Source organism: Hoplias malabaricus, chromosome 4 (genome assembly GCF_029633855.1).
Source record: "Hoplias malabaricus isolate fHopMal1 chromosome 4, fHopMal1.hap1, whole genome shotgun sequence".
NCBI classification, from domain to species: Eukaryota; Metazoa; Chordata; class Actinopteri; order Characiformes; family Erythrinidae; genus Hoplias; species Hoplias malabaricus.
This window is the reverse complement of record NC_089803.1, coordinates 39,396,993-39,418,326: the sequence shown is the minus strand read 5'-3', so window position 1 is coordinate 39,418,326 and position 21,334 is coordinate 39,396,993. Positions and strand designations below refer to the sequence as shown.

Sequence of the window (21,334 nt, the reverse complement as noted above, 5' to 3'; positions counted from 1 at the left end):
TCAGTATTTGTTTGTTTTTTTTTGTTTTATTTACATAAATAAAAATGGACAGCTTTACATTTTGCCAGTTTTACAAAGCTCCTTGATGTACAGGCCAATAGAAATGATCTAATATTACTTGATGTATCCAATGTTTTACATTAACTTACATTAAGATTTTTTTTTTTTCTCTTTCCTGTTAGGTTCCCGCTTCTCAGATTTATGATTTTGTTAATTGTGATGGACTTGAATTCCAGGGTGTGTTCCTGCCTCGTGCCCAGTGATTCCAGATAGTCTCTGGGACAAAGACCCTGATCAGGATGAAGTTACAGGCTGAGTCATTGTCAAATACAAAAGCTTTCAAGTTATTCTTCTAAAACTGCCTAAACGTTTAAAACATCTGAACTACCTAACCTCCTATAACTCATTTCACAAACTGCCCAAGCATTCTATGGCACCACAGGAAAGAATACACAGTGAACTATCCATGGGGTTGTTTGCTGGGTGTTTGCAGTTTCAGGACAGATTTGTTACAGCATCAGATTCATTCCATCTTCCCTGATACCTAGCACTGGATTGTTGTCATTGCTATTGTAATTACTTTAATTACTACCATTAGTAATATAGATGTCTATGAAGTTCAAGGGAATGGAGCAGTTCTAAGTGTTTGCTTTCACATTGTATTGGCCCACTTTTTCACACGAGTCATTTGTAGACGTAGTGTTGAAATCCTCTGACGTGTCTCATGCATAAACTTGCCTTGTTGCCAGAGTACGCAGAAACAGGTTTTGATCAGTGTGCTTGTTTGTGGTTGGTGTGACAGTGACGATCTAAAGAGACGCAGCATTGATTGTGAATGTGCGACTCTTCGCTCGAAGAGCAGATTTGTTTTTTGCGGCGGCTAATGAAGAGTTGGAGGGATTGTTTGCCGATACAGAGCGAGAGGAATATGATGTGTATGAGGCTGAGGATCAGGCCCATTGTGTTAACGATCTCTAAAGATGGGCTTCACTGATTAATCATTACTGAGATGCAGCAGCAGGAGTTGATGGCTCAGAGCTGGCTCTTATTCAGTACTCAATTCTCGTCATGTCTCCGCTATGTAAACAGAGTGAGATGCTGAACTAAGACTTATTTATTTCCCTGAGTGAGAGACTTGTAAACGCGAACATGCTCTCAATAGCTACTTCATGCATATTCATCTCCAGGTTTGGGCAGTGCGCCTAAGCCACCCATCGTCAAAACGCCTTATTTATGATCTGTAATTTCAGGGAGGCATTTAGGGTCCACAGTCTTAAAAATAAAGGCAGTGTGTCATAAAACTCTGCAGCAGAAGACAGCACATTTGGTTCTGTCATTATGATGTTTTAAATAGGTGGTTCTTTATACAGATGTTCATTTACGTTCTAGGTAAATGTATGTATGGCAGTGTATTGATATTGGCATCGCATTGGTTCTTGATTCCATGCTTGTGAAATTTATTTCCATGCTTTATGGAGAAATTATCTTGACTTAAATGCATTTTGTAGAGACTTAACTAATGCTTAATGCTAACACTTACCCCAAACTTTAACCTTACAGCATGTTTCACTTGTCTTTAATGTGAAAAATCAACCCAATACTTACCTTGCTTGTTAGAATTCAAACACTGCTTTTAAACTGATTCTTAAACATTAAGTGGAATCAGTTGGCTGCGACTGTGAGAAATCTTGCTCATGTGATTTTATTTAACAAACAGACCCTGGATCTGCACACTACAACTGCTGTCCTCACTTGCTGACCTGTGTTTCTGACCTGTACCGGGTCACTAACCAATAGACGGTCCATGGTTAATGAATAACTTTGAGTTAAAATAGACATGAGGAGATATCTAGAAAATTTGATTCTTTAATTGGAAACAGCGCAGCAGGTAGTGTCGCAGTCACACAGCTCCAGGGACCTGGAGGTTGTGGGTTCGATTCCCGCTCCAGGTGACTGTCTGTGAGGAGTTGGTGTGTTCTCCCTGTGTCCACATGGGTTTCCTCCGGGTGCTCCGGTTTCCTCCCATGGTCCAAAACCACACATTGGTAGGTGGACTGGCGACTCAAAAGTGTGAGTGTGTGAGTGAATGTGTGACTGTGGCGCCCCTTCCAGGGTGTATTCCCGACTTGGCGTCCAATGATTCCAGGTAGGCTCTGGACCCACCGCGACCTTGAACTTGGATAAGCGGTTACAGATAATGAATGAATGAATACAGATATTAGATTGGGCTCTGTACAAGAAAGATGCAACGCTGTATAAAACAAAGCATGTATTTAGAATTAAACACCATAAAGAAGTCTAATAAAGCCCAGGACTGGCACACTAAAGTCAGCATAGCAATAAACAGGATTTCAAACCTCACATGTTTAAAAACATTACATATTAAATTCACCTGTGTTAAATCAACACTATTAGTGTTAAATTAACACTGTTAGTGTAATAATGTAACACTCTCAGTGTTAAGTTAACACTAATATTGTTGATTTAACACGGTAGAATTTGCTGTGTACACACTGAACATGATGCAAATAAATGTCATGTAATGATGTTAAATCAGTTGAGATATTGCTTTGACTGCTCTCTGTTTTTAAAACCTTGTTAAAGAATGTCATGGCATTGAGCAACTGAAATTTTGATGATTTCCTGTAGCCCAGTCTGAAACCTATTTAACAGATGTTTTTTGGAAATTTAATCAGGAATGGGTGAAAGGACAGCCTTAGCACTGAAATGATATATTAATGGTAAACTCATCACTGTTTACCAAGTATTCACTGAACAGCTGAACAGTAAGGCAAATACTCATCCCAGTAATAAATAAATTACAAAAGCAACATACGCTTCTGTCATTGTATTGCTACTCATTTGGACAGTGTAGGGGCTTCAAACGACTTCAAAAAGTATTAATGTAAAGTAATGTAAATTGATTGGTAGAAAGTCTCAGTAAATAAAACTGATTAATCCAAACACCAATAAGTCATTACAGCAGTAAGGGTGTGTGTGTGTGTGTGTGTGTGTGTGTTAGCATTTTCAGTGTTTTCAGATTCCATTGATATTTACTCTACTGTTAAAAAGACAGGGTACAACTTTAAGTATCTCAGTTAATTGTGTAACTATTAACCCAAATGGAACAACAGAATAAAGATGTGATTTTTGTTTTGTTATAATTGGACTTCAGCAGAATTAGTTCTGTTAAATATCATCGCTGTCCATTGAGAATGAAAAGTCCTTCTTAACTTTCAATGGAATCAATTAAAAAAACTTGTTTACAAGTAATTTGATGGTCCATGGTCCATTCATAATGAAATTTTCACACAGTGTGAGGGACAGCTGCTGTGTTCCAGTAGAGGTACCTTATAATATACTTAAGTAGTAACTATATAGTAACTATAAACTTCTGTAAATACATGAATACAACTGATCTTGATGCATGAGTATATATAACTAAAAGGCACTACTGTAATCTATTTCTAAATGTGGATACACAACCTACATTAATGTTGAATATGTTGTTAATGCATAATTACATATTTGTTATATACTACAATATATTCAAATATATCCTACCTTTAAGCAGTGACCACTATGTAATGTATACTGTACACTCTACTCTTGACCACTATGAAGCTGAGGTGTCAATGAAGCAGTTCATCCTCAATGAGGATTGACACTGTCTCTACAGCTAATAGTCGCTATTAGTTCTGAGCAGAACTGAGTGTTAGTTTAGGTGTGAGATAAAGACACACTCTCATGAATAATTTATCAGAGGTGCTGGCAAAATGATCAGTCTCTCGGATGATTGTAGCGTTTAACCAGCGTGGGTTCAATAATGGTGCAGTGTTGTAAAGTGTTTCATTACAGCCGGGCTGCTCTTCAGAATGGTGGCTGTACTCCCTTGAGACTGAGCTCCATTAGAACCAGCCACATCCAGGTAAATCTATAAATCACAGAGAATGGACCACCACTGTGAGGCAGAAGCTGAATGATTCAGGACCTGCTATCACATAAGCTTTGTAGCACGAAGACTCTTTTGTGAGATTCCTTAAATCTGTGCTCATTGATCTTAGTGGTGCCAAGACTTTAGACAATGCATGGTTTATCAATGGCTATGAGTTAAAGTAGACATGAGGCAATCTATAGCCAATTGGATTCTTTAATTGGAAGTGTTACTATTTTAAATAGTGATCATTAGAAAGGGCTTAGTACAGACAAGAGATACAAGTGAGATGCTACACTGTAACCCAGAACATATAGATCCCTTAGTGTTATTGCCAATATATGTATATACATATACACCTGGTAACCACTTACACTTACAATATGATTTCACTTTGTAGTTCTACAGTTACAGACTCTTTTTTTATCTGTGGCTGTACATATTTTGTTAGCTCTCTTTCTCTTCTTTAATGCTTTGTACCCCCACAGGACCACCACAGAGGTGGTATGTTTTGGGTGGGGGATCATTCTCAGCATTGCAGTAACAATAATGAAAACTGCTGGAGTTTTAAAACACCTCAGTGTCATGAAATGCCAAAAAAATATCCAGCCAACAATGTCTTGTGGGAATCAAGTTTTTATCAGACCTTCAAAATCTGTAGGTCTCAGTATACAATGGTTAGTGCCTGTCAAAAGTGGGTCAAAAGCTGTGATGCACAGTAAAGACTTCAGCAGTTTGTGAATCAGTGAGCCTTGGGCACCCATTAACCCTGTATCAGGTTCTCTGATTGACCTTCCTTAGATCACTTTGATAGGTACTGACCACTGCATACTGGGGACAACTCACAGCAGTATGGTGCCCATATTTTGGCCAATGTCAAAGTCATTCAGATACTTATTCTTGCTCATTTGTCCTGCTTAACACAAGGTTAACACATCAACCTCAAGAAATGATTGTTCTCTTGCTGCCTCATATGCCCTGTCCATTGACAAATGTCATTGTAAAAAGATCATTCATTTTATACGTTTCTCCTGTCAGTGGGTTTAAACTTGTGCAAAAAGCCAATGCATGAGTACAGTTTTATGACACAAATAAATATAATTTTTATATGTTGTATTCATATTATTTTCTACTATTGCACCAATTAGTATTCACACAGTGGAACGAGATTCAGAAAGAAGTGTAGCTGCCAAGGTAGTCTCTGACCTGTAGGAAAATATTCCCTGTGCTAGAATGGCATGCAATTTTGATGATGCTATGATTGAATCTGGATTGTGAGATTACTGGCTTACAGGGATAAGCAATATAGCAAAAATATAAGAAAGCAATATAAAACAAACTGTGACAAACCCAGTATGCAGCATAAGAGAAGTTAAATGTTATGTGAATGTTTTTAATATACACCAAAGATTTATGTTTTTTTTTTTTTTTTTTTTGTATTATCTTCCTGTGACTGAATGTGATCAAGTATTCATAGCAATGTTTTGATATCTAGTATAAATTAGGGGTGCAAAACAATTTAAACATATGCATTACTCCATGTAATTAACTGGAAATATATTATTTGTATGAATACAAAATATAGGTTTTTTCCTTTTTAAATCAGTGCCTTAAGGTATAGATATAAAAATGCACAAAATGAGCATAATCAGAATGTGAGAATAATGAACCCTGAGCCATTAACTTGAACTGTTTATAGAAAAGTACTTTAGAGGAAATAATGATTCTTTTCTGCTGTTATAACACACTGAAACATGCATGCTGCCATGTACCTTAAATTATCCAATTAAATCCAACAAGTATCCTGTAAAAGAAAAAATAAATGAACAGAAAATTTGTGCATTTTGGATGCTGTTAACTGCCATTTAGTCTAGTTAAACATTAAATGTGATGGGCTTATATTTACATACATTTACACGTTTACATACATTTACACAACATTTTTGGGTTTTGTTGGTAATATTCACAATTACTTACACATGTTCTTTGTTTTCATTCACTTAACAGAGTTTTTGGGCTTTTGCTCACTCCCCATTACACCTTTTACACAGCCAGTGAAAGCATGGCCCTGGGGGAGGGTGACAGATGGTTCACAGGGACTATGACAGGAGTTAATGACATTAAGCCCCATTTAAATTTCATTGCATTAATACATTATTAACACGTTAAAATTGTCATCTATAATAGTATCCCTTCTCAAAACAGTACATATTACAGCAGCTTTAGCAGTTTGATAGTGTTGGGGGACATATTCGCTGAATCAAAGCCCATGGCATACTCAAAATATTAGCTAGCTATAAGCTGATTCCTATGTAGATAAAGCAGTAAAATACTGCATTTATAATTATGTCGAACAGCATTTGATTAACATTAACATTAGAGACTGAGGCTGTGTCCCAAACAACACACTATGGAACTTTACATACTAAACTAGAGAAAACAGGGCTAAGGGTGGCATATTATTTTGTTACACACTATTCAGTGCCATTTGGGACACGGCCAAAGACTAATGTTAACTTGCTGCATATTTTTTTCTCTCCGAAAATATATAGTATATAGGTATAAAGTTTTTGGGGGCGACAAATGTAGCTGTTTCCAGTTTTGCTTTTAAAATATTTTTTTTCTTTATAGCTGCACACACACAGTGTTCTCTGCATGAGGAATGTTTTAAGTTCCACTCTGGCTCCGGTCTCCCAGCTTCAGCACATTGGACTGATTAAAGAGCCTGTCCACTGCAAAGCAACATCAGCTTCAGTGTTGTTTAATTGGTGTGGTTCAAGAGCAAACACTTGGCATAGACTCTGTTGAGAAATAAATAACAAGCTTCTGAAAACAACTCCAGTGTCCAACTCCAATGTACAGTTGTAAGAAAAACTTTAACCGCCCCTGGTTCAATGACAAATATTTTGGTATATTTCAATGCACACATACTGCTAAGACATTGGGAATAAAATGAGCCCTCTGTAGCACTTCATAATACAGCCCACATTTTAGAGTGTGCTTTGCCTGTACTAGCGTATGTCCTTACAAGTTCAATATTCTACATTTTAAAGTGTACTTTTCTGGTACAATGTAAGTTCTTCATGAGTGGTTCCTACTTGTACTACATTTAAGTACAGTGACATTTATGTACAGTGAGTCACAAGACAGTAACAGTTGGCACCTAGAGTCTTCCGAGATTTTCTGTATGACTGTAGGTAAATCTTAGTACGAGTAGAACCCGCTCAGTAATATTTACTGATTCTTATGGAGAATTAACAATGTAAGTACTGGAGAACTACCCTATAAAACGACTGTATTATAAAATATTACAGAGGATGTATAAAAAATATGCTTTCCAGTAGTATATTGAATTTGACAAATAAATAGGAATAAATAAGGACATCACATAGTAGGAAAATGCCAGATTTATGATCCTTAACTTTCAGAATAAGATTCCAGGTTCACTTGGAAAAAATGGTACAGTTCATCAAACAAGAACAGAAGCCTGGTGCATGTTCGATACAGTGATAAATAACAAAGTGCAGGCCTACATGCTGGTATCTTTTCTATGGCTATCTTTGTCTCAAATGCACTGTGACACTTTTGGTGGCAGACTCCAGTGCTTTGGTAGTGTCAACTACACCAATCAGTCTGAACATTAAAGTGACCTCCTTGTATCTGGACTCATTGTCCATTAGTGAAGTGGTTGTGATAATGTAATGACATCTCTCTGGAACCCCTGACTTCTTCATTTAAACAAAGCAGTGAGAGAGAGAGAGAAAGAATCCTGGAGGGGTTAAAGCATGGGCTGCTGTTTCTGCTTTCCTATCAAACGCCTGCCAAGCAAACAAACGCCTCTTTATAAGAGGACGCACAAAGCTGCAGTGGCGTATGAAAGCTTTTCGCAAGCAGAAGTGAAAATGATCCTTTGTCACAGCGATGGGTCTCTGTGAATGTGAACCAATCAAATAATCAGAGACAGACGCCAGCAGAGGAGAGCAGAAGTATGAGATAATGAATACAATTTGTCTGTCGCAGAGGACCCAGTGTCTAGATCTTTGTGCGTGTGTGTGTTCTGCATGTGAGTGTAATGCATTAATGTATGACTATGTAATGTGATCGTGAATGCGTGGAGGGAATACTGTATGTGTTCTATATTCGTACACTGCTGGAATATGTAATTTGAGCAGGTTGTGGTGAGGTTTCAGTTCAGAGGCTGCTATTGATTTTTGTGTAGGAGTTGGCCAGAGAGAGAGAGGGGTGGGGGGACAGGGTGGTGGTATGCAGAGTGTAACTTATCAGGCCAAAAATAGAAAAATTAGAAACGTGGTTTTGTTCCCATGCACCTTTTTGTCACTTGTCAGATAAAGAAAAAAAAAGGAAAATTTAAAATGTGTAAAATCCTGTGGTTCTTTTATTTTCTCAGCATTGACAGCTGAAGTGTTGGGCTCTACCTCCTTTCTAAGGTGGTGGGGGGTGGGGACACTGCCAAGTGGATTCAGAGTGAGTGCATTGAAGATAAAAACCTTCGCTGACTGGATATCGCCCACATTTCCCCTGAAAAAAGAAAAAAAGAATCAGACGCCTGCCTGTGTGAGCAAATCTAGTGTGAGCAGAGTTGAAGCAAATCATTGGATGAAAAATGTCTTCCAGAAAGCAAAAAAAAAACAACAACAACAGAGACCCACTAAGAGGCTAATTTCATTTCCATATTCTTCATCACACAACTTACAGAGCCCAGCCGCCGCTTGCCTAGAGTATAACGGACCTTTTATGTTATATGTTTTCATGACAGGGTGAAAGCAAGAGAGGGTGGAGCATGAAGGTCTGTTGTTTAGTTTTTTAAGAAGTTGCAACTGCTGATTTTCTAGTTATATAGTGACTTACATGTGTGTGTATATTATATATTAAAATTTAAATTTTGTTGCACAGCAGGTAGTGTCGCAGTCACACAGCTCCAGGGGCCTGGAGGTTGTGGGTTCGAGTCCCGCTCCGGGTGACTGTCTGTGAGGAGTTGACGTGTTCTCCCCGTGTCTGCGTGGGTTTCCTCCGGGTGCTCCGGTTTCCTCCCACAGTCCAAAAACACACGTTCGTAGGTGGATTGGCGACTCAAAAGTGTCCATAGGTGTGTGTGTGTGTGTGTGTGTGTCTGTGAAGGACTGGCACCCCCTCCAGGGTGTGTTCCTGCCTTGCGCCCAATGATTTAATTTAGGCACCGGATATATCACGACCCTGAACTGGATAAGCGACGAATGAATGTCAAACCATATGACAATACTTTTTTTTTTTAATTTGCCAAAATGTCATTTTGTTGTTTCTTTCCCCAAAAGAACATTGTCAATAAACAAACTTAAATAATCAACTATATTACTTGTTTATTTACATCTTATTTGCTTATTTCTTAATCCAAACCTGAGTAATCTAGTTTCCGAGGTAACCAAATGCAGTATTTATAAGTGATTACAATAACAAAGACTGTACCTGCATTACCATTCTGTGTTATGATTTATTATACATCACTAAGCCAGTGGTTCCCAAAATGGAGGTATGGCAGGGGGAGAGCTCCCTTCTTCTGGTAGCGCTTCTGGTAAGGCTGATTTTTCACACTGAGTGGGTGTCAAATTCACATGCACATCCACGAAAAGGCAAACTATATTTTGTACACATTGTATATATCCTGGGAAATTTACAGTCTAATGTGTACATATTGACTTTGAAAGCAGGCTGATTGGACGGTTATGTGTTACGCATTTTTAAAACTTACAGAGCCTGACATCATCTCTCATATTTGTCATCACAAACATTGTTTTGTCACACACCAACATTGAGGCCATTTTACGATCTGAAAGGGTAGGGGCTTGAGCCTCAACTGGGGTCTGTCTGTGCCTACACAGGATTGGCCACACTTTTCAATGTCCTAATAAGCCTCACGTGGGCCATTCACACAGGTGATGAGTTCACAGAGGTTGTGCTAAGGAACATGCTGGGGCTGAGATCTATTCCTGCATGACTTCCTTTGTAGGGGTAGAGCATGTACTGTAAGTATGTTAAATACTGTATGGCAAGCATCCAGGGAAATGCTTACAAGAGCAATGCTTTACAAGTTATCATAAATCCATGCAAATAGAGATTTTATAGCAGCATTCTTAGGAGAGTCCTCCACCCCCACCTTGCTCGTCCCGCTCTCGTGCTCCGCATTTCAAAGTGTGCTGGAAATTGGATTTGGTGTGAGGATGGTGGTGCATGCAACACCCCATTTCAGGTTCAGCCAGCTTTCTGCGCTCTCCTTTCCCCATCCAGAGCTCAAGGAAGCCAAAACAGTTCAAGATTTCACTCTGTCTATTAATACATCAGTGCACATCTTTATAACTGTAGGCCACTCATTATTCAAACCTTAGATTATAGGCAAAAAGGACCCCTATAGGGGCCCACACTCATAAAGTGTGTTTTATAATAGTCATTGAATAATTTACAGTCATTACTGACTAATATTCTTCGTTTATTATTCATACAGTCTTTAATCGTCTTTATACTCCATAGGGCAAAGGTTTGGCTTCTGAAGGTTTTATAGTCCAATCCCTACTCGGATGTTGGGGATATCCCTATGCTATGTAGCCCTCTCCTTACACGCGCACAGTGCCCATCCATTTCTTCTGTACTGAATGATATTAATAGGTCGCTTGTTCTCCCTTTCCTGTAGCAACCGTCTTCTGGAATATCACTGTGTAGATTCTATTCCAAGTAATTTTGGAGCATTTCTATTGGTCCATTCATCATTGTCATCATCTTCAGCTGATGTAGTAAATTACAAATCGACAAAAATGGAGGTGAGCGTTTTCCTTTGAATAGTGATATTATATAAATATATGTTTAGTAGGGAATGGTGATTGATTGCTCCTCCCCCAGTCTATGGAAACTATTGTGGACTGTATCAGTCTCCACTGTTAAAAACAAACAAACGTATATACAAACATATAAACAAACACAAAGGAATGGTGAAGCTCTGTCAGTGATGCTCAGCTATAGCTATGTCATGGGACTTTACTTCCATGTCAAAGCACTGCTCTGCCAGTGCATATGTCTCTAAAGATGCCCATAATCCTGGGCGCCCTTGAAGTTGCATGTACAAATTTGCATTTACCAGGAAACCTTTAAAAGCCAGGGGGAATGAGTGATCCCTGCTGCGTTGCTTAATGCAAGTGTCACCCCGTCTCCCCTGGGTTTGTCTGAGAAATGAGGGGATGAGATTCGATTGGCTCCAGATTAGATGAGTGCCGTGGCGAGATTGGCCCGGAAACATTTTTTATAGCGGCTTCTGGCATCATTGGGCTATTGTCTCTGCAAAAAAGCGACGGCCGGTGAGACGCGATAAATTGCGCTCTTGCGGAGGGAGGAAATAGCCGTGCGCTCTGCTTTGTTCGAGCCTGGCGGGGAGAGAGAAGTGTCTGGCAGCTCTGAGCCTCAGAGGTGAAGGTGATGGAAGCTCACAGAGGGAACACATTAGTCAGCTGCTCCTGCAGGAGAGAGAGAGGGGGAGCGCATGGGTGTGTGTGGGGGGGATCTCAGCAGTGCAGGAAAGCATGTCAATAAAAGCAGAGTCAGGGAGGGACAGCAAAATAATAATGTGTTACAACTTTAAATGAAAGAGGACTCTCCAATACGGGCTGTTATATGATATCTGTCTTTCTGCCAAGAGGAAGCGTAAATAATGATCAAGCAACATGGCAATATATATTTATATATGATTGCCAATGTTCTGTCAAGCTTTCTCCAACTTTATAACAGCTGCTAGATTTCACATCTCCATTTAAAAACACTTTTTATAAATGGATAGTCCCGAGCCTACAGTCCTAAAATCTGATTGGCTAAGCCACATTGTCATGGTCCTGTTTCCTTGCCTGGTTATGTTTTCCTCTTTGATTTCCTTGGGGTTTTCCCTCTCCTTCCCACTCCTTCCTATCATGTGACTCACCCTAGTGTTTCAGTCCTAGCCACGCCCCCTTTCCCTCATTTTGTTCCATGTATATAACCCATTTTTTTGGGGTTTTGGTGTTCCTCTCTGTCTCTCACGGTCCTGGTCTTTTTCTGGTTGTTTGTGTTTCTTATCTTAGTCTTTGCTTCTCATTCCTTAGCGTATCTGTATATTTAGTCCCCTACATAGTCTACTTCTTAGTATCCTTCTTTGTATTTATGGTTCATGTTTCCATCAATCCTTTTCTAGATTCCTGTTGTAATCTTTTGTCATGGCTTTGTCTGTTTTGTGTTTGTCCTTGAGTTAGTTCTTTAGTCTTTGTTAGTCATTATGTAGTTAGGTCTAGTATAGTTATAGTCTAGTGTAGTGTTGCATGGTTTAACTGATACTAGAGTATCTCAATACTTTGTCATTAAAAACGGTACAATACCCATAGAATTATTACCGGTCTTTTAAGAAGGAGTGTTATAAAATAAGAGCGGTATTTCCAATAAGTACCACAGGGGGGCAGTGTCTACCCACAGTGCTTTGCTGCCTCCTCCCTCCCTTAATGAATTTGCCGCTAGTTTTAACGACTTTTCAAACCTTCTAGTGACTTATTTAAAAAAAAAAATAAAAAACAAATAGCACCTGCAACCTTCTGTACAAACCTTAGCTACTTTTTATAGAAGAGAATCACCGGTAGCATGACTCGTTAGAACACCGGGACTGACCGTGAGCGGGAGAGACAGCTCTCTCTTAGCAGATTCTCTGCTCCCGGAGGACCAGCTCCTTCAACACAGCTCATACCAGAGACAGAGCAGCACAGTCGGTTCGCACAGCAGCTCACACGGATCAGAATTAGTCGTGAATGTGCAAAAAAGCTGCCAAAGACACTTTTCTTTGCTTTTACGTTGAATTGATCGAGGCATTCAGCTTAATTCAACAGTAAACACGTCTAATGACTGTATGACACGGGGCAGAAAGCGTGATTAAATCCAGCTTGTTTGTCATCTGGTATAGCTGATATAGAACCAAACATAGAAGAAAGATTCGAGGCCTTTGACACACTTCCACAGCTAGAAATGAAATAATCTGATTTTAAGTTTTCGAGCCTACCAATTAGCCCTGGGCCAAATAAAAGCTTAATTTATCTGTTAATGTTTTTAATGTAGTGTCAGAAATAGTCTAAATAAATATTTTTGCAGATTACTTAACATGAGGCAGTGTTGCACGGTATAATGATACTAGAAATGTATCTCAATACTTAGTCATTAACAATGGTACAATACCCATAGAATTAGTACCAGTACTTAAAGGAGTGTTTGAAAATAAGAGCGATATTTCCAACGAATGCTACAGGGGGGCAGTGAGCGCACGCAGCACTTTGCCTCCTCTCCCTCCCTTAATGATTTTGCAGCTAGTTTTAGAAACTTTTCAGACCTTCTAGCGAGTTTTTTAAAAAACAAACAAAAAATAGCAAACTAGTTAGCGACTTTCTGTACAAACCTTAGCTACTACTTTTTATAGAAGATAATCACCGGTAGCACGTGATTAAATCCAACTTGTCTGTCATCTGGTATAGCCAATCGCTGGTACGTGTGACATCACACTTAACAAGCAGATACCAGCGATTTTACCAACCGCTCTCAGTTTGTAGAGAAAGTACATTACTTTTCCTGATGTTTTAGGTTTTTCATTGGTATGGTTTCAGTATCAGTATTGAGATATTTAGGCAAGTATCATATCGAACGTCATAATTTTGGTATCGTGAAAACACTACTCTAGTGTTAGACCCTTGGTTATGTATTATCGGTAATGTTTATGTTTTTGGGTTAGTCTCTGTACTTTTGTATGGTTTTCCTGTTTCCTGTCTCTTGTCTTTGTTTTGGTTAATACTTTATTATGATGTTTTAGCTTTCTTTCTTGTTTTCGCCTTTTGGTTAATAAATGTAGCATATTTGCCTTTACATCCAACTCCTCACTTCCTTGCACAACACCGCCAGTCATATCAGGACAGAAATACAGTGCTCTAAATAACCAATTTAAGCCATTTCTAGTTCCTGTAACTTCTTTAGGATGGGAGTCTCTTCAGAAAGAGGACAAAATATGTATGCTGTTCTATTCAAACAAACCTTGAATGAACATGAAAAGATTTTGTCTCATGGAGTGGCTATGCCACATTAATATAGTTAAACCTTTGCACTCATGTTGCCTAGCAACAGTTAATGGACTACATTGTGCTGTGGAAAAAAGTTTGTAAATGTTTTTTTTTTTGTTGCTAAATACATTTATGCTTAAACAATGATGTATTTTATAATATGTTCTATTGAAAGAGTAAGCCTTTTGAGAGCATGCGTACAGCAATTTAATCATGGTAAAGGAAGCTTTGTTTGGCTTATTATACCTCTCTTCCAGAAGTAAACACTGTGGGCCTTAATGAAACATCTGTGATATACTAGGGTCAAAATACCACATTGATCAAACACCACTTACCCTGTCTAAAAAACCCAGGACAATGGGTTTCAGCGCCAATTCCTTTAAATGAGAATGATTTATACTTATTTATTTATTTATTTATTTATTTATTGCACAGTTTTTGTCAGTTTTTAGTTTAGCAATTTAGCCTCATCTATGACCTCACATGAACACAGATACTGTGTTGTGATTGGAAATGCAAAAATGATGAAGATGTATAATTCTAAACTTTCCACAATCAGCATCAGAAGTGGAGCAAAATCAGAACGGCTTGTTGAACATTGGTTTTGTGTCATGGAAGATAGGTGGGTTGGTACTCTCAGTGACTTTTTTATATGCCCCCCTTTAAAAATAATGACTGTTAAAATCTTAAATGAGGTCCTCATATGGCAAAGGTTTTCCATTAAATATCTCTTAAACCCATGGAGGATCCCTTTAAGAAGTCTCTTTTAAACGTATGCCCACACAATGCCCTGTTCTTTTCCATTTTCTCCATTTATATTCTGCTTTGCCTATGTAGGCAAATCTATTTTCTCTCCAAAAAAGGTCTAATTTGCAGCTAAGGCCAGCTCTGAGGTCTGAACAACATACTGCAGGTCGCTCTGACCTTCTTTATACTGGGTAGAGCATAGGTGCAAGACTTTGGACTGAGAAAAAAAAGCTGATACAATTCAGTGTGTAAACCTTCACAGCAGGCAGGGCTTAAGGCTGCTATTAGAGCTCACTGTTGCACAGTGAAACAAAGACAGATGACACTCTGAGGCCTGCATGTTGCAAACTTTTACCTAAAACTTTTTTTTTTACCTGATTCAGTGGGACATTGTTATGGCCTTATGGGCCTTCAGGAAACAGCTACTGATTTCTTTGGGGAAACCAAAATGCAGGTGTGCAATATTAGCTCAAAAAATAAAACAAAAAACAAAGATTGCTGGATTTAAATTTTAAGTACTGAAGTACTATATTTGGTACCTGCTTACGGTTTGATAAAAACAAAAATAATCAACTGGAAATTATCACTCAGGTCTGTGCTATCCAGGTAAATAGAGCTAACCTTGCTGTCACACAAGTCTGAACTGAAGGCTTAATGTGTCATTTTAAAAACAAACATAAAAAAAGACAATGGTATCAGCCAGTGTTAACCACAAAGTCAGCATTTTTAATTGAGGGGATTAAATATATTGGAAATAGTATTTATTATTTATTTATTATTTTTTTGTTAATCCTAGACACTTTACAAATAGTGAACACAAGTGTTAGCCCTACCAATGACTGCCTTTAAGTTTCTTACTGAAGGAGTCACTGTAAAACTGCTAGAAAATGTTGTATGTCTAATAGAATATCTTAGGGGCACTAGCAGAAATAAACAATATCATAAATGTGATTTTCCCCATTGCTTTTGATAAAACATTGACAATTATGTCCTAAAATAAAAGACTATTTCTTATAGTCACTGCTGCTGATCTTAATAATGTATATGAAAGAAAATGTCATTAAAGTGCATTCATATAATACGGAATAACAAAATTATGGATTCTTTGCTTTTTATTTATTTAACTTCTATATTAACTTTGTGCTGATCTTCACTTAGTCATCCTGTGGGGTCTGTTCTGTTCCCTTGTGTCTGGCACATTAATTCTAATCAGCAGGCCTTCGATTACCTTGGACAGTAGCTCCTTGTGCTGCTGTTATTTCGAAAGAATTAATGAAAACCAATCGAAGAAGGTGGCAGAGGCCCGGAACCGGCTCTGTACAAAGATCATACTGGCCATATGCCTTCCCTAGAGCTTTCATTGCAAAATTTCTCCGCCCCCCTCACTTCTCTCTTTTCCTTTCTGGTTAGTGCTCAGTGTAGCTGAGAGAGAGCTGTTGACTTGACCGTGCAATTAAGTTCAGTCAATGTACTGCAGAGAAAGCTGGGGCATATTTCCCTGGTGGAGTGGTTTCGTCGTCCAGGCCCCTGCTGCCAGCTCTTGAGCAAATGGCTTTAAAAGCAACCTTTCCTCAAAACAATGGACTGTGGCCATCTGCAACTGGGCTCTAATGCTTTTCACCATGTTTTCTGCTATGAATACACAGCCTAATCAGAGCTAGACAGAGATGGGTACCACCCCTCCTATTTGCATAGACATACATGTTGCGGTACGTGCACGTGAGTGGACCCAAGGTCTGTAGTAATACATAATCACCTCATCTTTTAATGCATATGCGGTTGAAGCATGGCTTTGATCCAGACATGTCTGTCGGCACAATTTCCTGAATGAGACCTTAATCTGATTTACACCTATAAGGAGAGAAAAATCCCTGTGTTATGCAGAGCAACTACAAGCCTGTGTCTGTGTGTGTGTGTGTGGACGCTCAGACCAGTGACCTCTATCAGAACAGACAGCTGTTATTTTATTTGAGTCGGCATGTTTATGCGGCATGCTGCTATTGTTTTCCGGAGAGCTCTCTTGAGCAGATGCTTGAGAGCTTCGTATGAGTGTTTTTAAGACATGGCTTTTCTAAAAGACGCCGTCTTTGAGTCCAACAGTGCCATCAGGTCCTCAGAAGCAGTACTGCAGGCCTGACTGGAGCCACTGTCCCACAGCCTCTATATTGCACACACATTGCAAAATGGCAGGGCTAGTCCATTCACCATTCTTAAAGATTTGTGCAATATGTGGCCTAATGGACTTGCTCCCAGCAGAATGTGTGGGGTTCCTTGGCTTTATATATATATATATGCATGTACAATTCATTTTTATTATGCACTAGTATTGTCTAATCCTCAGCAAACATCCCAGTGATGAACTGACACCCACGGTGCTCATGTAAATCCAGCTAAGACACGAGTGAATGCTGTGAGAATGAGCTCAAAACTGTAGGTGTTAATTCTACCCCTAGGGCTGGTGCGGTTGATCGAGTTGAATGGTTGAGTACAGCTCTGTGCCTTCACTTGTTTTTCTAAATCACTTTCTAAATGATCTCATTTATTTGTTCATTTGAGCAGATGAATTTCTTGCTTAGTGTGTCGGCCATTGTTTACCCGCCCGCACTGGAACGACTCCTCCAATTTAGAGTGGTTTTCCTTGTCTTTTATTAATTTGTAACTCCTGCATAATTAAACAACCTTTATGAATAATGAAATCATTAAGATGTATTCAAGTCATTTCAAGTGAACTAACATGACGTATGTTATAGTGTATCTGGCATAATGATTTTCCGCAGCCGTGGCTATAGAGACTGAGCATTAAAAGAGTTTACTGTCTCTAAACAGCAGCCTTACTGAAATGTATTATACGAAATGGTTACGGAAACTCGCTTCGCGCCCAGTGATTTGGGGTAGGCTCCGGACCCACCATGACCCTGAACTGGATAAACGGTTACAGATAATGAATGAAGAGGGTTACAGAAGCTCTGCTTAGTGAATAGAATATCCATTTGTCCGATAATTTTGTATATCATCGTTGTCAACAGAAACATATTTATCACCAGAAAAGTAACTTTATAGAAGAAGGAATAAAACCTCCTTAAATTTCAATAGAAGTCAATGTACATTTTTAAATTCCAGATAGTTTTGGAGCATTTCTGCCTATCCATCATGACATGTTAACACAATGTGAAGGACAGCTGCTGTGTTCAAATTTTAGTTAACTTCAAATTGAAGTAAAGTTAACATCCATGAAAATGTTTTTGTTTGGAGAGGGACGATATTACAAATGATACAAACTCAGGTTTTGTAGAGTGAAGGACATTTATGTAGAAACCACTCTGAACAACTAACATCTCATCGATGCAGAGTTATCGGTGGGGAAAATATTCAATGAAGGCAGTCCATTTACAAATATACATGCAGATTATAACAATGCTTTAACAGTAAAGAGCTTGAGATACAGAATGGGTTCTGGTTGGGTTGTGGTGCGTGGGAATCTCTCTCTCTCTCTCTCTCTCTCTCTCTTTCTCTCTCTCTCTCTCTCTCTCTCTTCTCTCTCTCCACCCTTTTCTCGTTCTGGCGCTAGCAGGCGCTTTGAGAAGAAATCTCGTCTGAGTGGAAAAGAAAACCTGCAGCAGCTCCGAGCCGGGTTTCTCTCAGTAGCGGAGGGCTTTCAGCGGTAGACCAAGTGCGAGAGGACCGAGTAGAGCGTGTACTTGTTCGGCTATGTTTTTGAGGTAAAGCGCCGGGTCCGGCCAGGCACTGCTCCGGGAGTAGCTGCTGGGAGAAGGGGAGAGAGAGAGATACAGACAGAGAAAGAGACAGACAGAGAGACAGAGAGAGAGCGAGAGGATGCTTACAGACGGCGGGAGGTGAGTCTATAGATTCGCATACACTCTCCAAGGGCGGGAAACTCACACTCGACACGGAGATGTGTGTCACTTGTAACGTATGTGTTGCTGTGGCGAGCCGTTAGTGGCTAATGGAGCCGCTCAGGTAAGTAAATGGCCGACGAAGTGTCTAAGGGCGAGGGACTGTTTGCGGTGCTCCGTGAAGCAGGACGCGGATAACGAGGACATCTCGGTATCCTTTGGCGTCGAGTACGTTCGTTTTTTTCTGTCGATGTTACTGAAGAACGCACCTAAGAGTTTGGGCTTTGAGGGTCAAAAGAAAATAACCACACGGTTCTGCAGTGGAGCCCCACACGACATGCTTCAAGTTTAGGAATCATTCATCGGTAGCGACGCCTCACTGGAGCAGAGTATAGAGTACAGCCAGGCCACCATTAAGTGGAGAACAACATGATGTTTTCTATTTTACACAACTTCAGTGTGTAGCTTGAATGTTTGGAGGTTGGTGTCGACTGAAATATTGGTGAAACATTATCTGAGAATGCTTTCCTACACTCTACATACGGACAGTGTCTGTTAAAAACCCTCTGCAGTCTGGCACTATGTTTGTTCAGAAACAAAATGTGGCTCAATTTATTCAGTGCTTCAGTCTCGCTTTCAAGTCCTTGACATTAGTGATTATTTTTGTGCTTATTTTGAATTTTTTTAGCATGTTATTAATATTGTCAGTACCACAATACACAACAACTGCACGTAAATGAACTGTAGCATGTGAACAGCTGTATAAAGGACATTATAGTCAGTTTAGAATGGTGAATGGCAGTCTTTGAAATAGGCACTACCAGGGCATTGTGGTCCAGCACGCTGGTATTTCATTTCTATTGTGATACATTTTTTATAGCATGAAATAGTACTCTGATCTGAGCGTGTAACAATGACCAACTGTATGCTTCATTAAATAGAGAAGAGAAGTAGTACTGTGTTTCTACAGTGGGGTACATTGATCTTTAATAAAAGTCATTGTGCCATGGCAGTTTCTAAGCATTGCATTGTGTCTGTTAATCAAACTGCTTAATGTACATTAAGTAGGGTGATTTTGTTTCCACTCGCTTGTTTGACACTATCATTTGGTTTGTGAGGTTAACATCTGTGGTGTTCATCTGTTTGATTTGTGTGGCTATGGCAACTCATCCAGTGGTAATGAGTGGCAGTGCTGATCGTCTCCTGCCTGCCTCCTGCAGACGACAGCATGGTGAAAAGTGTGGTAGACTCCCGGCTTTTTGTTCACATCTCTATTATCTCTGTAGGTGAAATTGGTTTGACGTGTCTGCATATTCTACAATTGCCTCTATGGCTGGACATGAACAACATTCCAAAGTTTCTGAATCTTCTAAGAATGTTGCAAATGAGTGTTTTTACTATGAGCCATGCACAGTAATGATCCATTAAGCAGACTGAGTCTGTCCTGTTGTGTGTGCGTGTGTGTGGAGTGAATGAAAGTTAACTACTTAACTAGCTTGCTGAGTAAATTACTTTCAGCCATGCTGCTGTCTAAGATCCGCCACATGCTGTTCCCATGAACAATCAATACAAAGGAACTCCATCTAATGCTAACAGCTCAATGGAGTGCCTAGGATGTAAATATAATAATTGCTTTCCAATTAACTGTTCAATGTGTTTTATAATAGTGGTTGAGTACTCATTGTCCTGCATTTTTTTTTCATTGATGAGAGATGCTTTTTTTTCTCTCAAGATATAGAAGGCCAATACCAATGGAATTCTTTGGCATTCATTTCCAAACTTCATACTGGAAGGGATCTGAAAAGGCTGAGGAGAAATTACCAAGAAAAATGGCAAATGGTCCATGTGGCTCCTCGAGATCTTGATTGAAAAAATCCTGAAGACTCTGAATGTAGGCTATTGAAAGCCAATAGTGTGTTGGAAATACCACCTGCTCATATTTGTTGAAGAATATTAAGAAGTCAACATGGCTGGGCATCAGCTGCATGCAAAACATGCCCACATGATGTCCCTACATGCTTGTTTCATTGGTTGGTGGTGGGCATCCAGCCATTTCCTTACAAAAAGGCTTTATTCAGTTGTGAATCAACAAGGTCAGAGACAAAGCACCCAGCTGGCATCAACAGCATCACTTTTCTTTTGGTGAAGGAAACCAATCATTTTAAAATTCTGAAGTGTAAACAGCTTAAATATTCATTATTAGGTGCCTTGGATATTAAATTGATTGGCCAAACCTTCACTACCACCTCCTTGTTTCTACAGTCAATGTTTGTTGACTATGCATATGTACAGGGGTTGGACAATGAAACTTAAACACCTGGTTTTAGACCACAATAATTTATTAGTATGGTGTTGGGCCTCCTTTTGCGGCAAGTCCTACAAGTCCTACACAGTGGTCAGAGGGATTTTAAGCCATTCTTCTTGCAGGATAGTGGCCAGGTCACTACGTGATGCTGGTGGAGGAAAATGTTTCCTGACTCACTCCTCCAAAACACCCCAAAGTGGCTCAATAATATTTAGATCTGGTGACTGTGCAGGCCATGGGAGATGGTCAACTTCACTTTCATGTTCATCAAACCAATCTTTCACCAGTCTTGCTCATTGTCATCCTGATACACGGCACCGCCTTCAGGATACAATGTTTGAACCATTGGATGCACATGGTCTTACGGGTGCAATGTGCAATTAATGAAGATTGGCCACCA

The 21,334-nt window shown here is 39.4% G+C and overlaps 1 protein-coding gene across 3 annotated transcripts in view; it reads left to right on the top strand.

Moving 5' to 3' along the window:
* lingo1a (leucine rich repeat and Ig domain containing 1a) overlaps positions 1-21,334 on the top strand; it is a 180,281-nt gene that overhangs the window by 121,614 nt on the left and 37,333 nt on the right. The window contains exon 1 of one of the 3 annotated variants that reach the window (XM_066669839.1): positions 18,458-18,629. The exons of the other annotated variants lie outside the window; for them this stretch is intronic. The gene's annotated coding sequence lies outside the window, so the exon portion shown is untranslated. Of the gene's footprint in view, positions 1-18,457; positions 18,630-21,334 lie in introns of those variants that run through there. 3 annotated transcript variants of the gene reach the window in all.